This window comes from Phyllobates terribilis, unplaced genomic scaffold (assembly GCF_046119375.1).
Source record: "Phyllobates terribilis strain yellow unplaced genomic scaffold, ASM4611937v1 Scaffold_27__1_contigs__length_16484149, whole genome shotgun sequence".
Taxonomy (NCBI): domain Eukaryota; kingdom Metazoa; phylum Chordata; class Amphibia; order Anura; family Dendrobatidae; genus Phyllobates; species Phyllobates terribilis.
Window position 1 is genome coordinate 12,275,044 of NW_027362787.1, and position 25,799 is coordinate 12,300,842.

The 25,799-nt window shown below is 45.1% G+C and overlaps 12 non-coding genes and 1 pseudogene across 12 annotated transcripts; all 13 read right to left on the bottom strand.

Moving 5' to 3' along the window:
• Positions 1-3,290: 3,290 nt before the first annotated feature.
• LOC141178027 (U2 spliceosomal RNA) lies at positions 3,291-3,368 on the bottom strand (annotated as a pseudogene).
• Positions 3,369-4,483: 1,115 nt separating this feature from the next.
• Positions 4,484-4,674, bottom strand: LOC141176618 (U2 spliceosomal RNA). Its single transcript, XR_012253289.1, has one exon. It is a non-coding gene; the product is annotated as a U2 spliceosomal RNA (small nuclear RNA).
• Positions 4,675-5,789: 1,115 nt separating this feature from the next.
• Positions 5,790-5,980, bottom strand: LOC141176620 (U2 spliceosomal RNA). Its single transcript, XR_012253290.1, has one exon. It is a non-coding gene; the product is annotated as a U2 spliceosomal RNA (small nuclear RNA).
• A 1,115-nt stretch (positions 5,981-7,095) lies between these two features.
• On the bottom strand, positions 7,096-7,277 carry LOC141177867 (U2 spliceosomal RNA). The gene has a single exon (XR_012254395.1). It is a non-coding gene; the product is annotated as a U2 spliceosomal RNA (small nuclear RNA).
• Positions 7,278-13,270: 5,993 nt separating this feature from the next.
• Positions 13,271-13,461, bottom strand: LOC141177488 (U2 spliceosomal RNA). Its single transcript, XR_012254078.1, has one exon. It is a non-coding gene; the product is annotated as a U2 spliceosomal RNA (small nuclear RNA).
• A 1,115-nt stretch (positions 13,462-14,576) lies between these two features.
• On the bottom strand, positions 14,577-14,767 carry LOC141177398 (U2 spliceosomal RNA). The gene has a single exon (XR_012253996.1). It is a non-coding gene; the product is annotated as a U2 spliceosomal RNA (small nuclear RNA).
• Positions 14,768-15,882: 1,115 nt separating this feature from the next.
• Positions 15,883-16,073, bottom strand: LOC141177371 (U2 spliceosomal RNA). Its single transcript, XR_012253971.1, has one exon. It is a non-coding gene; the product is annotated as a U2 spliceosomal RNA (small nuclear RNA).
• A 1,112-nt stretch (positions 16,074-17,185) lies between these two features.
• LOC141176621 (U2 spliceosomal RNA) lies at positions 17,186-17,376 on the bottom strand. The gene has a single exon (XR_012253291.1). It is a non-coding gene; the product is annotated as a U2 spliceosomal RNA (small nuclear RNA).
• Positions 17,377-18,491: 1,115 nt separating this feature from the next.
• Positions 18,492-18,682, bottom strand: LOC141176622 (U2 spliceosomal RNA). The gene has a single exon (XR_012253292.1). It is a non-coding gene; the product is annotated as a U2 spliceosomal RNA (small nuclear RNA).
• Positions 18,683-19,797: 1,115 nt separating this feature from the next.
• Positions 19,798-19,988, bottom strand: LOC141177372 (U2 spliceosomal RNA). Its single transcript, XR_012253972.1, has one exon. It is a non-coding gene; the product is annotated as a U2 spliceosomal RNA (small nuclear RNA).
• Positions 19,989-21,100: 1,112 nt separating this feature from the next.
• Positions 21,101-21,291, bottom strand: LOC141176623 (U2 spliceosomal RNA). Its single transcript, XR_012253293.1, has one exon. It is a non-coding gene; the product is annotated as a U2 spliceosomal RNA (small nuclear RNA).
• Positions 21,292-22,406: 1,115 nt separating this feature from the next.
• On the bottom strand, positions 22,407-22,597 carry LOC141176624 (U2 spliceosomal RNA). Its single transcript, XR_012253294.1, has one exon. It is a non-coding gene; the product is annotated as a U2 spliceosomal RNA (small nuclear RNA).
• A 1,115-nt stretch (positions 22,598-23,712) lies between these two features.
• Positions 23,713-23,908, bottom strand: LOC141177970 (U2 spliceosomal RNA). Its single transcript, XR_012254457.1, has one exon. It is a non-coding gene; the product is annotated as a U2 spliceosomal RNA (small nuclear RNA).
• Positions 23,909-25,799: the final 1,891 nt, after the last annotated feature.

Below are 25,799 nucleotides of genomic sequence, written 5' to 3' on the forward strand. Positions count from 1 at the left end.
GGTCCTGCCGGTCCTAAAGGATTTAGCGGCAGAGAGCAATTCGCCCACCATCAGAGGTTTGTCCAAGGCTGCCGTGCCTGCAGGATCAAGATGGTTAGTGATACCTGACAGGAACTTATCAGCAGCGTCGGGGTCGGTAGTCTTGTGGGAGTAGAGTTCGCTGTAGAAGTCGCTGACGACCCTCATCACGTCCTCCTTCCCACGTCGCATGTTTCCGCTCTCGTCTCGCAGCTCGTTCAGGGGCGTGTGACCGGCATGAAGTTTCCTGAAAAAGAATGAGTTACATTTCTCACCCTTCTCCAGATTCTCCACTTTGGAACGGAAGACGATTCGCTTGGACTCCTCCTCAAAGTGCCTTTTCAGGCTCTTCTTGGTCTCCTCCAGCTCCTCCCTCACGTCCCAGCCGCAGTGAAGAAGGTCCTGCAGCGACCGCAGCTCGCGCTGCAGCCCTCTGAAGTCCCTCCTCTTCTCACACGCCTGTTGTCGACCCTTGGCCTGAAAGAAACAGCGAAACTCAAGTTTAACATATTCCCACCAATCAGAGACTGTTTGGAAGCTACCCTTGTAGGACTGCCACATTGCGTAGGCTGCTCTCAGCTCCTCCACGACTTCATCCTGAGCCAGCAGAGCACAATTCAGCTTCCAGGAGCCGGGGCCGGACGGAAAACCGTCGCCGAGGACACCTTGTAAGTGAATGGCTCTGTGGTCAGAGAAGAAGCAGGAGACCATCGAGTGCCTACTCTGCCTGACTGCACGAGAGGTGAACACAAAGTCAATCCTGGAGCGGAGTGAGCCATCGGGTCGGCTCCACGAATAGTTCGTGGAGCCTCTCCCCATGGAGCCCACCACGTCCTGAAGAGAGGCCTCGGTTACCATCTCGATGAGCAGCTTGGACGTGATGTCCAACTTGGCAGATGTGCCAGAACTACGACCATCCTCCTCGATGGGGCAGTTGAAATCCCCGGCCATCACTAAGGTCCTGGTGGTGGCAAGCTGAAGCCGCAGGGTCTGGAAAAGCTCCAAACGCTCATTCTTCAGTGGGGACGCATACACGTTGATGAACCTGACAGGTTCTCCCGCCCAGTTGCCATCTACAACAAGAGCCCTGCCGCAGATGAGCTCCTGGACGGACTCAAGCGTGAATGCGCCCCCCCTGATCAGAATTGCGACCCCCGCAGACTTGCAGTCACCCCCACCGGACCAGTAGGATGGACCGTGGGACCACTCCCTGGCCAGATGTTTGAAGGACCTAGAGGAGGGAAGGGAACATTCCTGCAACATATAAACATCACACAACTGGGAAGTAAGGAAGGCATAAATAGTCTGACGTCTGAACTTGTCCTTGATGCTCCTGACATTAATGGAAAATAAGTTAATATTAGCCATCATGTAGGGAAAAAAAGAAAAAGTTAGCGCAGGCAATACACCTTAGTTACCACTCCGGTCGGGTGGTCCCTCGTCGGTGTTGACTGCTGGTGACGGGATCACCAGCAGGCCCTCTTCCTCCATCTGGTCAAGCAGCGCGGCCTCGATCTCGGCGACCACCAGTTCCTCCTCTTCTGGCTCGGCCACCAGGGTCTCAACCATGTGCTCCATCTCTTCTGGCTCAGGGAGGGTATCCTCCTTTTCGCCTACGAAATCCAGAATCTTCTTTTTGGAGGATTCAGTAGCAGGGCTGTCCTCCACCTTCCTCTTTCCCCGGGTTGGAACTGGGGAGACAAGAAGGGAAAAATCCTCCTCGGAATAGATAGCGGCGGGTGGAGGAAAGGTTAATTCCACCGCTACCATGGTCTGGGGAGGGAGAGTGGCTGCCGGGGCAGGGGAAAGGACACCTGCTGAGGAGTAGGGGAAGGAGGAAGAGGAAGTGGAATCCTCAGCAGGGGTGGCCGGGGTGGGGGGGGATTGGACGGGGGTGGCAGGGGGAGGGATCGAGAGAGGGGTGACAGAACTCTTACCCTCCTTTGACTTTTTCTTCTGCTTCGGAGCTGCTGGGACCGTCGCTGGGGCTTTGGCCACCGACTCCTTGACCGCTTTGGCCTTGGTCGTCTCGGCCTTGGCCGCTGGGGCCTTGGTCGTCGCGTCCTTGACCTTCACAGGCCTGGTCGTCGGGGCCTTGTCCTCCGTAGCTGGGGTCGTCGCAACCACCGATGCCCAGGATCTCTCACGCTTGGGGCAATCCTTGTACAGATGAGCCGCCAGCCCACACAGGTTGCAGGATGTCTTCTTCGGGCAGTCCTTCGAGCTGTGTCCCGTCACTCGACAAATCCTGCAGGCATCCTCCTTGCAGTCCTTCATCTCGTGGCCGTTCTTGCCGCATCTCCTGCAGTTCCGCGGCATGTCCGGGTAATAGATGAGGCCGTAGGAGTTGCCCAGGGAGGATGTCGGGGGCAGGTGCCGAAGTCCGTCTGAGTACGCTGTGAAGTCTAACGGTCACCGACCACTTACCTGTCCAGAAGCCGAGTCCATTCAGGATGTGAGAGGGTTCCTTCACAACCAAACAGAAGCGTCTCAGGAAGGTACAGATGTCTTGGCCTGGGGTGTGCGGGTTGCGCATGGAGACCGTGATCCTCCTTTCGTCCCTCTGGATAGGGCAGCTACCTGTAAAGGCAGAGAAAGAATTATCCGGTCCTTTTGCGCTTACCATTTCCCAGAACCTCCTGCAGGTGTTCACAGTGGCGAAGGTGACGAAGAAGATCCCCGTCAAGAAGGTCTGGATGCTGAGGGTGTCCGACCTGGAGAAGCCTCGATCCAGCAGCATCTTCTGGCAGAACACGTCCGAGGACATGTCCGGCACCCTCCCATCCACTTCCTTCAGCTTCAGGGCCACCGTCTGCCGCATCCATGGCTCCAGGGCTGGAGCTTCGTGGCGGGGCTTCTGGGGTCCCTTCTGCTGGCCAGTCGTGGAGGCAGAGTCCTTGGGGTCAGAATCGGCTCCTGGCTGGGCCCTCCTGGCTGTCCCCTGCTCCAGGCTCTTCTTTTCGGCCTTCCTCGCAGCGCTTGCCATGGCTTTCCTCCTGCAGTTACTTCTTGGAGCTGGATCTGGAACTCTTCCCGGAATGGGTGGAGCTATGCAGATTCTTCTCCCGTCGTGTTCTGGACAAATTCCCCGAAAGGTCTTTGTCTCGATGATTTTCTTCCTCGAAGATTCCACAGGACAGCCCGATTCTTCTCCGAGTCTTCGTCTTCTTCTGGATTCTTTAGAGCTTCTTCCTCCCACCGATATCCGCCTTCCTTCTCCGATGTCAGCTGGGCTCCGAAGCTCTTCTCCTTCCGAGTTCGATCGCTCTCGTCAAGTGTAGATCGTAGCTCTTGTGTTCTTAAAAGAACAGATACTACACTTGATCTTAGCCAAAAGGCCGAGAAGCGATAACCAGAATTGGTTTCAAACTACGGAGCCACCCAAGGATCCTGAAAAGTCCATTTGTGGAGATGAGCTCCTGGACTCCCGTTAAGAAGACATGTTGTCAACCTCTAGATCCCTTACATGCCTGCACTTTTCGGCTTGCTGCTGCTGCAATCCACGCGTTTTAGATCTGCATAACTCCACCTCTTTAAACACAGCACCTTCACCCCCTGCTGTTCCCACCCGCCTCAACACCGTTGGAAGGGAGGAGAACCAATTAAGGCGGGGGGTGGGGTGGAACGAGCAGCTGTCTACCCTTAGCAGGAGGGCTCCTGATTACATACCTCTCCTGCTGCTGCTGCTGCTGGCTGTCCAGCAGCAGACTGAAGGTGGCTGCTGCTGTGCACAGGTATATAAAGGCTCAGAGCCTATTATGACACGCGCAGCCAGCGTTCCATTGCCACATTCCATCTACTGCAGGCAGGATACCTGGCTGGCTGAATGTCGCTGAGAAGCTCACAGAGACCGCCATAAGCAACAGTTTAACAGAATGCCACAGACTAATCAACCAAACTTTTTGGGTTGGGTTCTCTTTTATAGTCTGCAGGCATTAAATGAAAGAAGTCAGTGTTCCAGCAGAAGGAGACAACGTTTCAGAAAAGGCATTGTAGCAAACCAAAAAAGAAATTTTAAGCGCAGCAGAGTAACCAGCGCACATACCTGTTAGCTCAGGTGAGTTTAAAAGGCTGCTGTTGATAACAAGGGCATTTGCTAAATAGATGGTGTGTGTGCAACAATATACTGAAAGGTCAATTATATTGTGCAGCTTATCTCACCACCTGTAGTTATTTAGGTGAAAGCTCCAAAATGCTTGCCTAATATGTCTGTTTATCCAAAAGGAAGTAAAAAGGGAGAGCTAGAAAGATAGCATTGCATCACATTACATGGCAATGCAATGCACAGTTGCTGAAGTTGAACCAAAATGAGCTTGTAATCTGGCTTCTGCAACTTTGAACATGAAAAATCCAATGAGGAGAAGAAAAGCAAAGCCAAAGAGTCCATCCCAAAATCCGACAAACAAGCAAAATGAACAAAAAACATTGAATTCAATTCTTTCTGATTTTAGAAACTGCATTAAAGAAGGGGTGCACCGGTCCTGGAGATACTGCAATACCAGGTCAATGCGTGGAGTGGACAGAGCAAGCTCTTTTTCCATCTCCCTGTTCTAAAAATCCATTTAATATATGGTCCCCAGATAGGGGACGTATCAGATATTAAACTGATAAGAACAGATACTACACTTGATCTTAGCCAAAAGGCCGAGAAGCGATAACCAGAATTGGTTTCAAACTACGGAGCCACCCAAGGATCCTGAAAAGTCCATTTGTGGAGATGAGCTCCTGGACTCCCGTTAAGAAGACATGTTGTCAACCTCTAGATCCCTTACATGCCTGCACTTTTCGGCTTGCTGCTGCTGCAATCCACGCGTTTTAGATCTGCATAACTCCACCTCTTTAAACACAGCACCTTCACCCCCTGCTGTTCCCACCCGCCTCAACACCGTTGGAAGGGAGGAGAACCAATTAAGGCGGGGGGTGGGGTGGAACGAGCAGCTGTCTACCCTTAGCAGGAGGGCTCCTGATTACATACCTCTCCTGCTGCTGCTGCTGCTGGCTGTCCAGCAGCAGACTGAAGGTGGCTGCTGCTGTGCACAGGTATATAAAGGCTCAGAGCCTATTATGACACGCGCAGCCAGCGTTCCATTGCCACATTCCATCTACTGCAGGCAGGATACCTGGCTGGCTGAATGTCGCTGAGAAGCTCACAGAGACCGCCATAAGCAACAGTTTAACAGAATGCCACAGACTAATCAACCAAACTTTTTGGGTTGGGTTCTCTTTTATAGTCTGCAGGCATTAAATGAAAGAAGTCAGTGTTCCAGCAGAAGGAGACAACGTTTCAGAAAAGGCATTGTAGCAAACCAAAAAAGAAATTTTAAGCGCAGCAGAGTAACCAGCGCACATACCTGTTAGCTCAGGTGAGTTTAAAAGGCTGCTGTTGATAACAAGGGCATTTGCTAAATAGATGGTGTGTGTGCAACAATATACTGAAAGGTCAATTATATTGTGCAGCTTATCTCACCACCTGTAGTTATTTAGGTGAAAGCTCCAAAATGCTTGCCTAATATGTCTGTTTATCCAAAAGGAAGTAAAAAGGGAGAGCTAGAAAGATAGCATTGCATCACATTACATGGCAATGCAATGCACAGTTGCTGAAGTTGAACCAAAATGAGCTTGTAATCTGGCTTCTGCAACTTTGAACATGAAAAATCCAATGAGGAGAAGAAAAGCAAAGCCAAAGAGTCCATCCCAAAATCCGACAAACAAGCAAAATGAACAAAAAACATTGAATTCAATTCTTTCTGATTTTAGAAACTGCATTAAAGAAGGGGTGCACCGGTCCTGGAGATACTGCAATACCAGGTCAATGCGTGGAGTGGACAGAGCAAGCTCTTTTTCCATCTCCCTGTTCTAAAAATCCATTTAATATATGGTCCCCAGATAGGGGACGTATCAGATATTAAACTGATAAGAACAGATACTACACTTGATCTTAGCCAAAAGGCCGAGAAGCGATAACCAGAATTGGTTTCAAACTACGGAGCCACCCAAGGATCCTGAAAAGTCCATTTGTGGAGATGAGCTCCTGGACTCCCGTTAAGAAGACATGTTGTCAACCTCTAGATCCCTTACATGCCTGCACTTTTCGGCTTGCTGCTGCTGCAATCCACGCGTTTTAGATCTGCATAACTCCACCTCTTTAAACACAGCACCTTCACCCCCTGCTGTTCCCACCCGCCTCAACACCGTTGGAAGGGAGGAGAACCAATTAAGGCGGGGGGTGGGGTGGAACGAGCAGCTGTCTACCCTTAGCAGGAGGGCTCCTGATTACATACCTCTCCTGCTGCTGCTGCTGCTGGCTGTCCAGCAGCAGACTGAAGGTGGCTGCTGCTGTGCACAGGTATATAAAGGCTCAGAGCCTATTATGACACGCGCAGCCAGCGTTCCATTGCCACATTCCATCTACTGCAGGCAGGATACCTGGCTGGCTGAATGTCGCTGAGAAGCTCACAGAGACCGCCATAAGCAACAGTTTAACAGAATGCCACAGACTAATCAACCAAACTTTTTGGGTTGGGTTCTCTTTTATAGTCTGCAGGCATTAAATGAAAGAAGTCAGTGTTCCAGCAGAAGGAGACAACGTTTCAGAAAAGGCATTGTAGCAAACCAAAAAAGAAATTTTAAGCGCAGCAGAGTAACCAGCGCACATACCTGTTAGCTCAGGTGAGTTTAAAAGGCTGCTGTTGATAACAAGGGCATTTGCTAAATAGATGGTGTGTGTGCAACAATATACTGAAAGGTCAATTATATTGTGCAGCTTATCTCACCACCTGTAGTTATTTAGGTGAAAGCTCCAAAATGCTTGCCTAATATGTCTGTTTATCCAAAAGGAAGTAAAAAGGGAGAGCTAGAAAGATAGCATTGCATCACATTACATGGCAATGCAATGCACAGTTGCTGAAGTTGAACCAAAATGAGCTTGTAATCTGGCTTCTGCAACTTTGAACATGAAAAATCCAATGAGGAGAAGAAAAGCAAAGCCAAAGAGTCCATCCCAAAATCCGACAAACAAGCAAAATGAACAAAAAACATTGAATTCAATTCTTTCTGATTTTAGAAACTGCATTAAAGAAGGGGTGCACCGGTCCTGGAGATACTGCAATACCAGGTCAATGCGTGGAGTGGACAGAGCAAGCTCTTTTTCCATCTCCCTGTTCTAAAAATCCATTTAATATATGGTCCCCAGATAGGGGACGTATCAGATATTAAACTGATAAGAACAGATTTTTTTCTTTTTCATTTTGTTCTTATATTTCAGTTGTTATTTCTCTTCTAATATTTCTCTTGCCTTATAATCTGTTCATGCTACAAGGTTCCACAGATGAAAGTTCCATAGACTCTTGGCTCTTTTTTTCCCAATTCTCTTCAGATCTAACAGGTAATAAATATATATTTCACTTAGTGCTAATTTTATGCATTCACTTTCACTTATAAAATCTCTTTTAAAAAGCAATATGTTTCGGACTTTCCATAGCGCATTCTTTATTCCATTTATCATTATCCAGATGACTCTTTCTTTTTCTTTTGATTGACATGTAAAATTTCCATATAAAACTACTTCGTGATTTAAAAACTTAAGACCAGTAACAAACTTTAAGAGACTTCCAACTTCTTTCCAGACATTTTGGGCATAAAAACAGTTCCAAAAGGTGTGTAAAACTGTTTCCTCTCTAACACAGCCTGTTCTAGGGCATCTTGCAGTATTGCACAATCCCCTTCTGTGTTGAAAAAATCTAACAGGAACACATTCTTGCACTATTGCCCATGCCAAGTCTTTATATTCATTTGTTAGATAAGGTGCATAAGTCATTCTCCAAATTCTTCCACTTTTAGTGTATGTAAAGTTTGCCACTGCTGTCATCGTTTCTTTTCTCTTTGTCTCTAGAGCCAGTCTTCTTGAATTTGACAGCATCTCCACATCTATTTCAGGTAAGTTATAAAGTCTAATTGTTTTTTCTAGTAAGACATATTGTTTTGGCGGTGTAATTAGGACAGGAGAATTTTGGGGCAATGTTATCCACTTTCTTTTCCTAAAGATATCTCCAGCTGCATATCTTAAGTAGAAAGACCAATGAGTTCTTAGATTGGTCATTTTGAAGCAAAAACTAAAGAACTTTAGGTACAAAAATTTTTTGATATTTGGGATATTCTTTCCACCATATTTATGCTGCTTGTACATTGTCTCTCTTCGAACCTTCTCCATTTTTGATCCCCACAGAAAAAGAAAAATTTGTCTCTGGAGAAACTTTACTGTGTTCTCATTCGGAGGGTACACCATACTTAAAAACAACATTATCGGCAACAACAAAGACTTAATGATCAAGTTTTTACCTTCCATTGATAATTTTCTGAGTTTCCATAAACTTATCTTCTTTTGCATTTTCTCCTTCACCAACTGCCAACTTTCTTCTCCATCATTCTTCTTTGTAAACACAACACCTAAAATTTTGATCTTATCACTTCTTATTTTAAGTTGAGGAATCTGCGCATCTGACCAATCACCGAATCCAAGACATTCGCTCTTCTCCAAGTTCAGTTTGAAGGCAGATGCTAAACAGAAAAAATCAGTAGTTCTTACTGCTCTTCTCAGCGATTGTTCTGAGTCGCACATGATCGTGATGTCATCCATGTACCCCAGTGACTTAGTACTTAGTCCATTTCCACCTGGTATGGGTACACCTTTCACCATCTTATCTTTCCTCAACATTGCCAGTAGAGGCTCGATTGTGCAGATAAAAAGCAGAGGCGAGAGTGGGCATCCTTGTTTGACGCCCGACTTTAGAAAAACTTCTGAAGATAAAAAACCATTAATTAAAATCCTGCTAAAACTTCCATCATATAAAAGTGCAATGTGCTTAATAAAAACATCCGGGAATTTCATTTTCTTTAACACAGAATACAGGTACTTATGAGAGACTCTGTCGTACGCTTTCTGGAAATCAAGGGACAGAAGAGCTAGCTTTTGCTTCCTCTCTTGCTGATACCATATTGCGTCCCGTATAATATTCAAGTTTTCTGCAATTGTACGACCAGGCACACCACATACCTGATCAGGATGCACGACCTTCTCTATCACCTTCTTCATTCTGTTCACCATGATTTTTGCCATAATTTTATAATCTACGTTGAGTAACGTGATTGGTCTCCAGTTCTCTAGATTAGTCTTATCTCCTTTTTTAAAAAGCAGGGTGACCACACCACTTCTCCAAGATTCAGGCAATTTGTCACATAAAAAGACAGCTTTAAAAAACTCAAACAGGTCGTCTTTTAAAATCTCCCAAAAAGTAAGATAAAATTCAATTTGTAGTCCGTCAGTACCCGGTGTTTTTCCTCTAGAAAAGCTTTTGATTGCACTTAGCAGTTCTTCTTCACAGATATCTTCAATCAACAACTCTTGATCTTGCTTTTCAAGGTGATTCTGCAATGAATTAAGAGCATCAGGTAAAAAATCAGCGTCAATTTTCTTTTCGCTAAAAAGATTTTGATAAAAAGTTTGCGCTTTGTCCAACAGTCCATCTTTAGTTGTTTCACCATCAAGTTCTTTAATTAATTCTTTGCGTTCTAAAGATTTTTTGAAAAAGAACCTGGAACATGTTTCATTTTTTTCCATATGTTCTACCTTGGCGTTGAAAATTATTTCTTTGCCTTTCTGTTCAATTGCTTTTTTAATGTCTTCTTTGACTTGTAAAATAACATCCTCCATATCTATCCCTGCATTTCTGAGTTTGTAACCTGTTTGCAGTTTTGTATTCAGGTCTTTAAACCATTTCTGATTCTGTCTGGCCTTCCTTTTGCCAGCTAAGAGAAAAAAATGTCTAATTTGAAACTTCACATACTCCCACCATTCTAGAATTCTTTTGTAATAACGTTTTTTCCCCTGTAGTTTTTTATAAAATTTCAAAAATTCCTCTTTTATACTTTCATCTTCCAGCAGCAGAGTGTTCAACTTCCAGACACCTCGCCCTTTCTCTAGACTGGGCAATTCCAAGTGAGTAATTAACGTTTTGTGGTCAGAAAAGATGTTACCTGTTAGATCCACTTTATTCACTTTAAAACTCTGTGATGTCAGAACAAAGTCAATTCTTGATTTTAGAAGATTTTTCTCCCAAGTGTATCCTGGTTCAGAGGTATTCTTTACTCTCCAGACATCATTCAGGCAAGTATCGTCGATTAGATTTTTTAACTGCATCTCAGTTTTGTCTTTCCTTCTAGTACCTGATGTCCTATTTTCATCAGACCGGATACAATTGAAGTCACCGCCAACCACAGTTGGTGTAGGACCAGGTATAAAGAGTTTGATGATATCTAATAAACTGGATCTTTCCTCTTTAATCGGAGATGCATAAACATTAATCAGCTTGAACTCGGATCCACAGTAACTCACATTAACAACTAGTGCACGTCCAGGTTCAACTTCAGTGAACGAGGTAACCTTAAAGTCTTTGTTTTTAAACAGGACGCCAACACCAGTAGCACGCGATCCATTTTCACCGGACCAGATGGAAGGTCCGTTCGCCCAATCTTCCCTTAGTTTGTTATAGTTAGGGTCATGGTCAATGCCGCATTCTTGAAGTAAAAAAATATCAGCATCTAAAGTCATCAGGTAAGAAAATAAAGCAGCTCTCTTGACAGAGCCCTTTAAACTCCTCACATTTAGTGAGGCAATTTTGAGTGTAGCCATAAATCATTTAAACAGAACTTGAGTCCGTATCTGACATGAATCCGACCGGGGTAGAGGGACCCGCAGAAACGTCCGTGTCTGAGAATTCCTCGATGTTCACCGGATCAGATGGGTTTACAGGTTTAGGAACTGAGATGATCGGTTTAGGTGAGTAATTAGGGAGGACTATTTTCAAACGCCCAGCAGGTCTTTTGCTGGCGCTCTCTCCCTTAAACAAACTCGACTTCTCCTTTTTCCTTTTCCTCAAAACCTCCACGTCAATGTCAATCTCCTCCTCCTCCTCCTCACCACCAGCCTCCTTAGAAGACTCCTCTCCCATCTCCACTTCAGACTCAGCTGGATTCTCCTCCACCACATGACCATCTGGACTCTCCGACCAATCCTTGAGAACAATGCTATCCCCAGGCGGGTCCCCAGCAGTGTCCTTGGGCGGATCCCCAGAAGGGTTCCCGGGAGGGTCCTTGGATTTGTCTGTTTGTTCTTCAGGACTGGATCGCTTCGGAGGGGCTCCCCCCCGAGCTGCATCTGCATAGCTGAAGGTCTTTTTTCTCAACGGACAATCCCGAAAAGAGTGCCCAGGGATACGGCAGATATTACAGATCATCTGATTTGGGCAGTTCAGAGTGACATGTCCTTTTTGATAGCACTTCTTGCAAAGAGCGTTCTCCTCCTTGCAGCTCTCAAAGGAATGCCCAAAGTCCATACATTTTCTGCAGAAGATAGGCATCCCTGGATAGAAGAGTCTTCCTCTCTCTCTGCCAATCAGGAAGCTCTGAGGTGGATGATTGAGTCCACCAATTCCCAAACCTTCTCTCAGCTTCACGATGAACTTGTATTTTCCGGTCCACAACCTCTCAGAGTTCATGATTTTGTGAGAGAAGTGGACCTCAGAGCAATAGTTATGCAGAAACGCAGCCACATCCTTTTCAGAGACATGCGGATTGCTCATATGAACCACCACAGACTTCTCTTCTGCCAGGCAGAGGGTCACAAAACACAGTCCTTTAAGATCTTCCTCCTGAAGTCTCAGCTTGATCTGATGGTAAAAATTCTGAGATGCCACTTCAGAGGTCAGGGTAAGCACAAAGCGTCCAGGAGCATCTTGAAGTGCCAGAATGTTCTCCCTTTTCACCTGCAGGATCTCAAGCAGGACTTTCCTCACGAAGAAAGACAGGGAGAACTTGTCACGGGCTCGCTCTTCAACTTCAATCTTGAAAGAGTTCTTGATCTTCAAGTCGCCAGCTCCAGCAGAACGGAGAGTAGCCGATGTCGCCATCGCCATATTCAGGTAAGTCGATCGCCTTCTTGGTTCTCTTCAGCACGCACACCCCCTATAGCAGCAGGAGGCTTAAGACAGTAGAACTGTCGATGCCTCAAGGCCGAGGATGCGATAGGCTTTGGAGTCTTCCAGCAACAACACTTGGTCGTAGCCAAAAGGCCGAGAAGCGATAACCAGAATTGGTTTCAAACTACGGAGCCACCCAAGGATCCTGAAAAGTCCATTTGTGGAGATGAGCTCCTGGACTCCCGTTAAGAAGACATGTTGTCAACCTCTAGATCCCTTACATGCCTGCACTTTTCGGCTTGCTGCTGCTGCAATCCACGCGTTTTAGATCTGCATAACTCCACCTCTTTAAACACAGCACCTTCACCCCCTGCTGTTCCCACCCGCCTCAACACCGTTGGAAGGGAGGAGAACCAATTAAGGCGGGGGGTGGGGTGGAACGAGCAGCTGTGTACCCTTAGCAGGAGGGCTCCTGATTACATACCTCTCCTGCTGCTGCTGCTGCTGGCTGTCCAGCAGCAGACTGAAGGTGGCTGCTGCTGTGCACAGGTATATAAAGGCTCAGAGCCTATTATGACACGCGCAGCCAGCGTTCCATTGCCACATTCCATCTACTGCAGGCAGGATACCTGGCTGGCTGAATGTCGCTGAGAAGCTCACAGAGACCGCCATAAGCAACAGTTTAACAGAATGCCACAGACTAATCAACCAAACTTTTTGGGTTGGGTTCTCTTTTATAGTCTGCAGGCATTAAATGAAAGAAGTCAGTGTTCCAGCAGAGGGAGACAACGTTTCAGAAAAGGCATTGTAGCAAACCAAAAAAGAAATTTTAAGCGCAGCAGAGTAACCAGCGCACATACCTGTTAGCTCAGGTGAGTTTAAAAGGCTGCTGTTGATAACAAGGGCATTTGCTAAATAGATGGTGTGTGTGCAACAATATACTGAAAGGTCAATTATATTGTGCAGCTTATCTCACCACCTGTAGTTATTTAGGTGAAAGCTCCAAAATGCTTGCCTAATATGTCTGTTTATCCAAAAGGAAGTAAAAAGGGAGAGCTAGAAAGATAGCATTGCATCACATTACATGGCAATGCAATGCACAGTTGCTGAAGTTGAACCAAAATGAGCTTGTAATCTGGCTTCTGCAACTTTGAACATGAAAAATCCAATGAGGAGAAGAAAAGCAAAGCCAAAGAGTCCATCCCAAAATCCGACAAACAAGCAAAATGAACAAAAAACATTGAATTCAATTCTTTCTGATTTTAGAAACTGCATTAAAGAAGGGGTGCACCGGTCATGGAGATACTGCAATACCAGGTCAATGCGTGGAGTGGACAGAGCAAGCTCTTTTTCCATCTCCCTGTTCTAAAAATCCATTTAATATATGGTCCCCAGATAGGGGACGTATCAGATATTAAACTGATAAGAACAGATACTACACTTGATCTTAGCCAAAAGGCCGAGAAGCGATAACCAGAATTGGTTTCAAACTACGGAGCCACCCAAGGATCCTGAAAAGTCCATTTGTGGAGATGAGCTCCTGGACTCCCGTTAAGAAGACATGTTGTCAAGCTCTAGATCCCTTACATGCCTGCACTTTTCGGCTTGCTGCTGCTGCAATCCACGCGTTTTAGATCTGCATAACTCCACCTCTTTAAACACAGCACCTTCACCCCCTGCTGTTCCCACCCGCCTCAACACCGTTGGAAGGGAGGAGAACCAATTAAGGCGGGGGGTGGGGTGGAACGAGCAGCTGTCTACCCTTAGCAGGAGGGCTCCTGATTACATACCTCTCCTGCTGCTGCTGCTGCTGGCTGTCCAGCAGCAGACTGAAGGTGGCTGCTGCTGTGCACAGGTATATAAAGGCTCAGAGCCTATTATGACACGCGCAGCCAGCGTTCCATTGCCACATTCCATCTACTGCAGGCAGGATACCTGGCTGGCTGAATGTCGCTGAGAAGCTCACAGAGACCGCCATAAGCAACAGTTTAACAGAATGCCACAGACTAATCAACCAAACTTTTTGGGTTGGGTTCTCTTTTATAGTCTGCAGGCATTATATGAAAGAAGTCAGTGTTCCAGCAGAGGGAGACAACGTTTCAGAAAAGGCATTGTAGCAAACCAAAAAAGAAATTTTAAGCACAGCAGAGTAACCAGCGCACATACCTGTTAGCTCAGGTGAGTTTAAAAGGCTGCTGTTGATAACAAGGGCATTTGCTAAATAGATGGTGTGTGTGCAACAATATACTGAAAGGTCAATTATATTGTGCAGCTTATCTCACCACCTGTAGTTATTTAGGTGAAAGCTCCAAAATGCTTGCCTAATATGTCTGTTTATCCAAAAGGAAGTAAAAAGGGAGAGCTAGAAAAATAGCATTGCATCACATTACATGGCGATGCAATGCACAGTTGCTGAAGTTGAACCAAAATGAGCTTGTAATCTGGCTTCTGCAACTTTGAACATGAAAAATCCAATGAGGAGAAGAAAAGCAAAGCCAAAGAGTCCATCCCAAAATCCGACAAACAAGCAAAATGAACAAAAAACATTGAATTCAATTCTTTCTGATTTTAGAAACTGCATTAAAGAAGGGGTGCACCAGTCCTGGAGATACTGCAATACCAGGTCAATGCGTGGAGTGGACAGAGCAAGCTCTTTTTCCATCTCCCTGTTCTAAAAATCCATTTAATATATGGTCCCCAGATAGGGGACGTATCAGATATTAAACTGATAAGAACAGATACTACACTTGATCTTAGCCAAAAGGCCGAGAAGCGATAACCAGAATTGGTTTCAAACTACGGAGCCACCCAAGGATCCTGAAAAGTCCATTTGTGGAGATGAGCTCCTGGACTCCCGTTAAGAAGACATGTTGTCAACCTCTAGATCCCTTACATGCCTGCACTTTTCGGCTTGCTGCTGCTGCAATCCACGCGTTTTAGATCTGCATAACTCCACCTCTTTAAACACAGCACCTTCACCCCCTGCTGTTCCCACCCGCCTCAACACCGTTGGAAGGGAGGAGAACCAATTAAGGCGGGGGGTGGGGTGGAACGAGCAGCTGTCTACCCTTAGCAGGAGGGCTCCTGATTACATACCTCTCCTGCTGCTGCTGCTGCTGGCTGTCCAGCAGCAGACTGAAGGTGGCTGCTTCTGTGCACAGGTATATAAAGGCTCAGAGCCTATTATGACACGCGCAGCCAGCGTTCCATTGCCACATTCCATCTACTGCAGGCAGGATACCTGGCTGGCTGAATGTCGCTGAGAAGCTCACAGAGACCGCCATAAGCAACAGTTTAACAGAATGCCACAGACTAATCAACCAAACTTTTTGGGTTGGGTTCTCTTTTATAGTCTGCAGGCATTAAATGAAAGAAGTCAGTGTTCCAGCAGAGGGAGACAACGTTTCAGAAAAGGCATTGTAGCAAACCAAAAAAGAAATTTTAAGCGCAGCAGAGTAACCAGCGCACATACCTGTTAGCTCAGGTGAGTTTAAAAGGCTGCTGTTGATAACAAGGGCATTTGCTAAATAGATGGTGTGTGTGCAACAATATACTGAAAGGTCAATTATATTGTGCAGCTTATCTCACCACCTGTAGTTATTTAGGTGAAAGCTCCAAAATGCTTGCCTAATATGTCTGTTTATCCAAAAGGAAGTAAAAAGGGAGAGCTAGAAAGATAGCATTGCATCACATTACATGGCAATGCAATGCACAGTTGCTGAAGTTGAACCAAAATGAGCTTGTAATCTGGCTTCTGCAACTTTGAACATGAAAAATCCAATGAGGAGAAGAAAAGCAAAGCCAAAGAGTCCATCCCAAAATCCGACAAACAAGCAAAATGAACAAAAAACATTGAATTCAATTCTTTCTGATTTTAGAAACTGCATTAAAGAAGGTGTGCACCGGTCCTGGAGATACTGCAATACCAGGTCAATGCGTGGAGTGGACAGAGCAAGCTCTTTTTCCATCTCCCTGTTCTAAAAATCCATTTAATATATGGTCCCCAGATAGGGGACGTATCAGATATTAAACTGATAAGAACAGATACTACACTTGATCTTAGCCAAAAGGCCGAGAAGCGATAACCAGAATTGGTTTCAAACTACGGAGCCACCCAAGGATCCTGAAAAGTCCATTTGTGGAGATGAGCTCCTGGACTCCCGTTAAGAAGACATGTTGTCAACCTCTAGATCCCTTACATGCCTGCACTTTTCGGCTTGCTGCTGCTGCAATCCACGCGTTTTAGATCTGCATAACTCCACCTCTTTAAACACAGCACCTTCACCCCCTGCTGTTCCCACCCGCCTCAACACCGTTGGAAGGGAGGAGAACCAATTAAGGCGGGGGGTGGGGTGGAACGAGCAGCTGTCTACCCTTAGCAGGAGGGCTCCTGATTACATACCTCTCCTGCTGCTGCTGCTGGCTGTCCAGCAGCAGACTGAAGGTGGCTGCTGCTGTGCACAGGTATATAAAGGCTCAGAGCCTATTATGACACGCGCAGCCAGCGTTCCATTGCCACATTCCATCTACTGCAGGCAGGATACCTGGCTGGCTGAATGTCGCTGAGAAGCTCACAGAGACCGCCATAAGCAACAGTTTAACAGAATGCCACAGACTAATCAACCAAACTTTTTGGGTTGGGTTCTCTTTTATAGTCTGCAGGCATTAAATGAAAGAAGTCAGTGTTCCAGCAGAGGGAGACAACGTTTCAGAAAAGGCATTGTAGCAAACCAAAAAAGAAATTTTAAGCGCAGCAGAGTAACCAGCGCACATACCTGTTAGCTCAGGTGAGTTTAAAAGGCTGCTGTTGATAACAAGGGCATTTGCTAAATAGATGGTGTGTGTGCAACAATATACTGAAAGGTCAATTATATTGTGCAGCTTATCTCACCACCTGTAGTTATTTAGGTGAAAGCTCCAAAATGCTTGCCTAATATGTCTGTTTATCCAAAAGGAAGTAAAAAGGGAGAGCTAGAAAGATAGCATTGCATCACATTACATGGCAATGCAATGCACAGTTGCTGAAGTTGAACCAAAATGAGCTTGTAATCTGGCTTCTGCAACTTTGAACATGAAAAATCCAATGAGGAGAAGAAAAGCAAAGCCAAAGAGTCCATCCCAAAATCCGACAAACAAGCAAAATGAACAAAAAACATTGAATTCAATTCTTTCTGATTTTAGAAACTGCATTAAAGAAGGGGTGCACCGGTCCTGGAGATACTGCAATACCAGGTCAATGCGTGGAGTGGACAGAGCAAGCTCTTTTTCCATCTCCCTGTTCTAAAAATCCATTTAATATATGGTCCCCAGATAGGGGACGTATCAGATATTAAACTGATAAGAACAGATACTACACTTGATCTTAGCCAAAAGGCCGAGAAGCGATAACCAGAATTGGTTTCAAACTACGGAGCCACCCAAGGATCCTGAAAAGTCCATTTGTGGAGATGAGCTCCTGGACTCCCGTTAAGAAGACATGTTGTCAACCTCTAGATCCCTTACATGCCTGCACTTTTCGGCTTGCTGCTGCTGCAATCCACGCGTTTTAGATCTGCATAACTCCACCTCTTTAAACACAGCACCTTCACCCCCTGCTGTTCCCACCCGCCTCAACACCGTTGGAAGGGAGGAGAACCAATTAAGGCGGGGGGTGGGGTGGAATGAGCAGCTGTCTACCCTTAGCAGGAGGGCTCCTGATTACATACCTCTCCTGCTGCTGCTGCTGCTGGCTGTCCAGCAGCAGACTGAAGGTGGCTGCTGCTGTGCACAGGTATATAAAGGCTCAGAGCCTATTATGACACGCGCAGCCAGCGTTCCATTGCCACATTCCATCTACTGCAGGCAGGATACCTGGCTGGCTGAATGTCGCTGAGAAGCTCACAGAGACCGCCATAAGCAACAGTTTAACAGAATGCCACAGACTAATCAACCAAACTTTTTGGGTTGGGTTCTCTTTTATAGTCTGCAGGCATTAAATGAAAGAAGTCAGTGTTCCAGCAGAGGGAGACAACGTTTCAGAAAAGGCATTGTAGCAAACCAAAAAAGAAATTTTAAGCGCAGCAGAGTAACCAGCGCACATACCTGTTAGCTCAGGTGAGTTTAAAAGGCTGCTGTTGATAACAAGGGCATTTGCTAAATAGATGGTGTGTGTGCAACAATATACTGAAAGGTCAATTATATTGTGCAGCTTATCTCACCACCTGTAGTTATTTAGGTGAAAGCTCCAAAATGCTTGCCTAATATGTCTGTTTATCCAAAAGGAAGTAAAAAGGGAGAGCTAGAAAGATAGCATTGCATCACATTACATGGCAATGCAATGCACAGTTGCTGAAGTTGAACCAAAATGAGCTTGTAATCTGGCTTCTGCAACTTTGAACATGAAAAATCCAATGAGGAGAAGAAAAGCAAAGCCAAAGAGTCCATCCCAAAATCCGACAAACAAGCAAAATGAACAAAAAACATTGAATTCAATTCTTTCTGATTTTAGAAACTGCATTAAAGAAGGGGTGCACCGGTCCTGGAGATACTGCAATACCAGGTCAATGCGTGGAGTGGACAGAGCAAGCTCTTTTTCCATCTCCCTGTTCTAAAAATCCATTTAATATATGGTCCCCAGATAGGGGACGTATCAGATATTAAACTGATAAGAACAGATACTACACTTGATCTTAGCCAAAAGGCCGAGAAGCGATAACCAGAATTGGTTTCAAACTACGGAGCCACCCAAGGATCCTGAAAAGTCCATTTGTGGAGATGAGCTCCTGGACTCCCGTTAAGAAGACATGTTGTCAACCTCTAGATCCCTTACATGCCTGCACTTTTCGGCTTGCTGCTGCTGCAATCCACGCGTTTTAGATCTGCATAACTCCACCTCTTTAAACACAGCACCTTCACCCCCTGCTGTTCCCACCCGCCTCAACACCGTTGGAAGGGAGGAGAACCAATTAAGGCGGGGGGTGGGGTGGAACGAGCAGCTGTCTACCCTTAGCAGGAGGGCTCCTGATTACATACCTCTCCTGCTGCTGCTGCTGCTGGCTGTCCAGCAGCAGACTGAAGGTGGCTGCTGCTGTGCACAGGTATATAAAGGCTCAGAGCCTATTATGACACGCGCAGCCAGCGTTCCATTGCCACATTCCATCTACTGCAGGCAGGATACCTGGCTGGCTGAATGTCGCTGAGAAGCTCACAGAGACCGCCATAAGCAACAGTTTAACAGAATGCCACAGACTAATCAACCAAACTTTTTGGGTTGGGTTCTCTTTTATAGTCTGCAGGCATTAAATGAAAGAAGTCAGTGTTCCAGCAGAGGGAGACAACGTTTCAGAAAAGGCATTGTAGCAAACCAAAAAAGAAATTTTAAGCGCAGCAGAGTAACCAGCGCACATACCTGTTAGCTCAGGTGAGTTTAAAAGGCTGCTGTTGATAACAAGGGCATTTGCTAAATAGATGGTGTGTGTGCAACAATATACTGAAAGGTCAATTATATTGTGCAGCTTATCTCACCACCTGTAGTTATTTAGGTGAAAGCTCCAAAATGCTTGCCTAATATGTCTGTTTATCCAAAAGGAAGTAAAAAGGGAGAGCTAGAAAGATAGCATTGCATCACATTACATGGCAATGCAATGCACAGTTGCTGAAGTTGAACCAAAATGAGCTTGTAATCTGGCTTCTGCAACTTTGAACATGAAAAATCCAATGAGGAGAAGAAAAGCAAAGCCAAAGAGTCCATCCCAAAATCCGACAAACAAGCAAAATGAACAAAAAACATTGAATTCAATTCTTTCTGATTTTAGAAACTGCATTAAAGAAGGTGTGCACCGGTCCTGGAGATACTGCAATACCAGGTCAATGCGTGGAGTGGACAGAGCAAGCTCTTTTTCCATCTCCCTGTTCTAAAAATCCATTTAATATATGGTCCCCAGATAGGGGACGTATCAGATATTAAACTGATAAGAACAGATACTACACTTGATCTTAGCCAAAAGGCCGAGAAGCGATAACCAGAATTGGTTTCAAACTACGGAGCCACCCAAGGATCCTGAAAAGTCCATTTGTGGAGATGAGCTCCTGGACTCCCGTTAAGAAGACATGTTGTCAACCTCTAGATCCCTTACATGCCTGCACTTTTCGGCTTGCTGCTGCTGCAATCCACGCGTTTTAGATCTGCATAACTCCACCTCTTTAAACACAGCACCTTCACCCCCTGCTGTTCCCACCCGCCTCAACACCGTTGGAAGGGAGGAGAACCAATTAAGGCGGGGGGTGGGGTGGAACGAGCAGCTGTCTACCCTTAGCAGGAGGGCTCCTGATTACATACCTCTCCTGCTGCTGCTGCTGGCTGTCCAGCAGCAGACTGAAGGTGGCTGCTGCTGTGCACAGGTATATAAAGGCTCAGAGCCTATTATGACACGCGCAGCCAGCGTTCCATTGCCACATTCCATCTACTGCAGGCAGGATACCTGGCTGGCTGAATGTCGCTGAGAAGCTCACAGAGACCGCCATAAGCAACAGTTTAACAGAATGCCACAGACTAATCAACCAAACTTTTTGGGTTGGGTTCTCTTTTATAGTCTGCAGGCATTAAATGAAAGAAGTCAGTGTTCCAGCAGAGGGAGACAACGTTTCAGAAAAGGCATTGTAGCAAACCAAAAAAGAAATTTTAAGCGCAGCAGAGTAACCAGCGCACATACCTGTTAGCTCAGGTGAGTTTAAAAGGCTGCTGTTGATAACAAGGGCATTTGCTAAATAGATGGTGTGTGTGCAACAATATACTGAAAGGTCAATTATATTGTGCAGCTTATCTCACCACCTGTAGTTATTTAGGTGAAAGCTCCAAAATGCTTGCCTAATATGTCTGTTTATCCAAAAGGAAGTAAAAAGGGAGAGCTAGAAAGATAGCATTGCATCACATTACATGGCAATGCAATGCACAGTTGCTGAAGTTGAACCAAAATGAGCTTGTAATCTGGCTTCTGCAACTTTGAACATGAAAAATCCAATGAGGAGAAGAAAAGCAAAGCCAAAGAGTCCATCCCAAAATCCGACAAACAAGCAAAATGAACAAAAAACATTGAATTCAATTCTTTCTGATTTTAGAAACTGCATTAAAGAAGGGGTGCACCGGTCCTGGAGATACTGCAATACCAGGTCAATGCGTGGAGTGGACAGAGCAAGCTCTTTTTCCATCTCCCTGTTCTAAAAATCCATTTAATATATGGTCCCCAGATAGGGGACGTATCAGATATTAAACTGATAAGAACAGATACTACACTTGATCTTAGCCAAAAGGCCGAGAAGCGATAACCAGAATTGGTTTCAAACTACGGAGCCACCCAAGGATCCTGAAAAGTCCATTTGTGGAGATGAGCTCCTGGACTCCCGTTAAGAAGACATGTTGTCAACCTCTAGATCCCTTACATGCCTGCACTTTTCGGCTTGCTGCTGCTGCAATCCACGCGTTTTAGATCTGCATAACTCCACCTCTTTAAACACAGCACCTTCACCCCCTGCTGTTCCCACCCGCCTCAACACCGTTGGAAGGGAGGAGAACCAATTAAGGCGGGGGGTGGGGTGGAATGAGCAGCTGTCTACCCTTAGCAGGAGGGCTCCTGATTACATACCTCTCCTGCTGCTGCTGCTGCTGGCTGTCCAGCAGCAGACTGAAGGTGGCTGCTGCTGTGCACAGGTATATAAAGGCTCAGAGCCTATTATGACACGCGCAGCCAGCGTTCCATTGCCACATTCCATCTACTGCAGGCAGGATACCTGGCTGGCTGAATGTCGCTGAGAAGCTCACAGAGACCGCCATAAGCAACAGTTTAACAGAATGCCACAGACTAATCAACCAAACTTTTTGGGTTGGGTTCTCTTTTATAGTCTGCAGGCATTAAATGAAAGAAGTCAGTGTTCCAGCAGAGGGAGACAACGTTTCAGAAAAGGCATTGTAGCAAACCAAAAAAGAAATTTTAAGCGCAGCAGAGTAACCAGCGCACATACCTGTTAGCTCAGGTGAGTTTAAAAGGCTGCTGTTGATAACAAGGGCATTTGCTAAATAGATGGTGTGTGTGCAACAATATACTGAAAGGTCAATTATATTGTGCAGCTTATCTCACCACCTGTAGTTATTTAGGTGAAAGCTCCAAAATGCTTGCCTAATATGTCTGTTTATCCAAAAGGAAGTAAAAAGGGAGAGCTAGAAAGATAGCATTGCATCACATTACATGGCAATGCAATGCACAGTTGCTGAAGTTGAACCAAAATGAGCTTGTAATCTGGCTTCTGCAACTTTGAACATGAAAAATCCAATGAGGAGAAGAAAAGCAAAGCCAAAGAGTCCATCCCAAAATCCGACAAACAAGCAAAATGAACAAAAAACATTGAATTCAATTCTTTCTGATTTTAGAAACTGCATTAAAGAAGGGGTGCACCGGTCCTGGAGATACTGCAATACCAGGTCAATGCGTGGAGTGGACAGAGCAAGCTCTTTTTCCATCTCCCTGTTCTAAAAATCCATTTAATATATGGTCCCCAGATAGGGGACGTATCAGATATTAAACTGATAAGAACAGATACTACACTTGATCTTAGCCAAAAGGCCGAGAAGCGATAACCAGAATTGGTTTCAAACTACGGAGCCACCCAAGGATCCTGAAAAGTCCATTTGTGGAGATGAGCTCCTGGACTCCCGTTAAGAAGACATGTTGTCAACCTCTAGATCCCTTACATGCCTGCACTTTTTGGCTTGCTGCTGCTGCAATCCACGCGTTTTAGATCTGCATAACTCCACCTCTTTAAACACAGCACCTTCACCCCCTGCTGTTCCCACCCGCCTCAACACCGTTGGAAGGGAGGAGAACCAATTAAGGCGGGGGGTGGGGTGGAACGAGCAGCTGTCTACCCTTAGCAGGAGGGCTCCTGATTACATACCTCTCCTGCTGCTGCTGCTGCTGGCTGTCCAGCAGCAGACTGAAGGTGGCTGCTGCTGTGCACAGGTATATAAAGGCTCAGAGCCTATTATGACACGCGCAGCCAGCGTTCCATTGCCACATTCCATCTACTGCAGGCAGGATACCTGGCTGGCTGAATGTCGCTGAGAAGCTCACAGAGACCGCCATAAGCAACAGTTTAACAGAATGCCACAGACTAATCAACCAAACTTTTTGGGTTGGGTTCTCTTTTATAGTCTGCAGGCATTAAATGAAAGAAGTCAGTGTTCCAGCAGAGGGAGACAACGTTTCAGAAAAGGCATTGTAGCAAACCAAAAAAGAAATTTTAAGCGCAGCAGAGTAACCAGCGCACATACCTGTTAGCTCAGGTGAGTTTAAAAGGCTGCTGTTGATAACAAGGGCATTTGCTAAATAGATGGTGTGTGTGCAACAATATACTGAAAGGTCAATTATATTGTGCAGCTTATCTCACCACCTGTAGTTATTTAGGTGAAAGCTCCAAAATGCTTGCCTAATATGTCTGTTTATCCAAAAGGAAGTAAAAAGGGAGAGCTAGAAAGATAGCATTGCATCACATTACATGGCAATGCAATGCACAGTTGCTGAAGTTGAACCAAAATGAGCTTGTAATCTGGCTTCTGCAACTTTGAACATGAAAAATCCAATGAGGAGAAGAAAAGCAAAGCCAAAGAGTCCATCCCAAAATCCGACAAACAAGCAAAATGAACAAAAAACATTGAATTCAATTCTTTCTGATTTTAGAAACTGCATTAAAGAAGGGGTGCACCGGTCCTGGAGATACTGCAATACCAGGTCAATGCGTGGAGTGGACAGAGCAAGCTCTTTTTCCATCTCCCTGTTCTGAAAATCCATTTAATATATGGTCCCCAGATAGGGGACGTATCAGATATTAAACTGATAAGAACAGATTTTTTTTTTTTTTTCCTCAGATTAAGACCCACATTAATTTATGCATCATAGCGCATATTCACATAACGGGTTCTCAAATCATCATTCGGAAAAACAAAAACAAAATCCCAAAAAACACAACCCTGCAATTAACTGTTACTTACTGTAAGAAGTCCAATGTGAAAAGTTCCAGAGTGCCTCTGCTGCTGTCTCACCATACTTCTTTTTATCCAATAAATAGGCATAAAACAGTCTAGCAAGAAAAATCTTTCTGCATTCCATGGGGGAAAAAACAATCTTTTTAAAAATCACCAAATTCCGAACGTCCCATAAAACCTCTTTATATATGACAAAAATAATCCAGCTTGCCCGCTTCCTTTGCGAGTACTTAAAATCTTGACCTATTAAAATCCTTTCAAAATCGAAACAATGAAAACCAACTAAAGCAACAAACATACGTGACAACAAGGTAAAAACTTTTTTAGCAAAAAAACAGTCCCAAAAAATATGCTGTATTGTTTCCACCTTATTGCAACCTTCCCTAGGACATAGTTCTTGAACCTTTATCCCCCGGTCATTCAAAAAAGCTCTTGTTGGCAAGCATCCATGCAACGCCATCCAGGTTACATCCTTCTGTCTGTTGCTGATTCCACGCATGAAAAAAAGCTTCCACACCTGTCCAGACTGTGCATTATTACAAAACGGCACATCACATAACATCTCCTTCTTCTTAATACCTGAGACAATCAGTTTTTTGTCCGGTCTAACCATGGAGCTTATCCCATTTTGATCATAGAAGGACCTAAGCACCACATAAAAAAACGGTATCACAAACGAAACTGGTTTTCTTAAATCCTTCTCACACCAGCTCCATTTCTGGAAAAGCCGTCCTGCTAAATATTTGCACATGTCCGCAGTCCTGTTATTGCACTGGGATAATTTATAAATGTTCAAAAAATAATGCATTCTTAAAAATAAGTCAATGTTAGGAAAATCACAACCCCCATTTTCCACAGAACACATAACCATTCCTCTTCTTAGTTTCTCCATTTTGGATCCCCAAAAAAACACAAACAGTTTCCTTGTCACTCTCTTTGTCCAAAGCACAGCAGGTGGGAAAATCAAAGCAGTGTACAGCAGAAGCGGGAGAATCACAGACTTGATTACCAGCACTTTCCCTCTCAGCGACAGGTTCCTTAGTTTCCAAAAGTTCAACTTCTGATCCATTTTGTCTTCTAGAATCTTCAGGCTGCTTTTCCCTTTCAGTTCCTTCTCAAAGATGACACCAAGAACCTCAATTTCCTCCCTACTCTCCACTCCTGCCACGTTAACCTCAACCTGCCTCCCAAAGTTACAAAGCTGGCACTTTCCCCAATTCACCGCCATACCAGCCACACAACAAAAAATCCTTACGTGCAAATTCACTCTATTGAGATCCGCCTGTGAACCACAAGTAAAAACAATATCATCCATATAACTTAAAGACTTGACTGGACCCCCGGATCCCCCAGGAATAAAAACACCAGCCACACACTTGTCAACTTGCACACTTTTTAAAAGGGCCTCCACCACACAGATAAAAAGAATTGGTGACAGGGGACAACCCTGCCTAACTCCCGATAAAATATTAAAACTGGAACTCACATGCCCATTAACTAAAATCTGGCTACTGACCCCACAATAAAAACTCTTAATGACCATCAATAATTTATCCGGAACACCAAGGTGACTTAAAGCAGAGAACAAAAATCTATGTGATATTTTATCAAAGGCTTTCTCCAGGTCCACCGACTGTAACAAAAGAGCATTCTTATTCAAATTAGCCTGATAAATTAAGTCTCTTAGAAGCAGCAAATTATCTGAAATTTTCCTACCAGGCACTGCACATGCCTGATACTCCCCCACCATATCACCTATCACATCTGCCAGTCTACCAGCCACAATTTTAGAAATA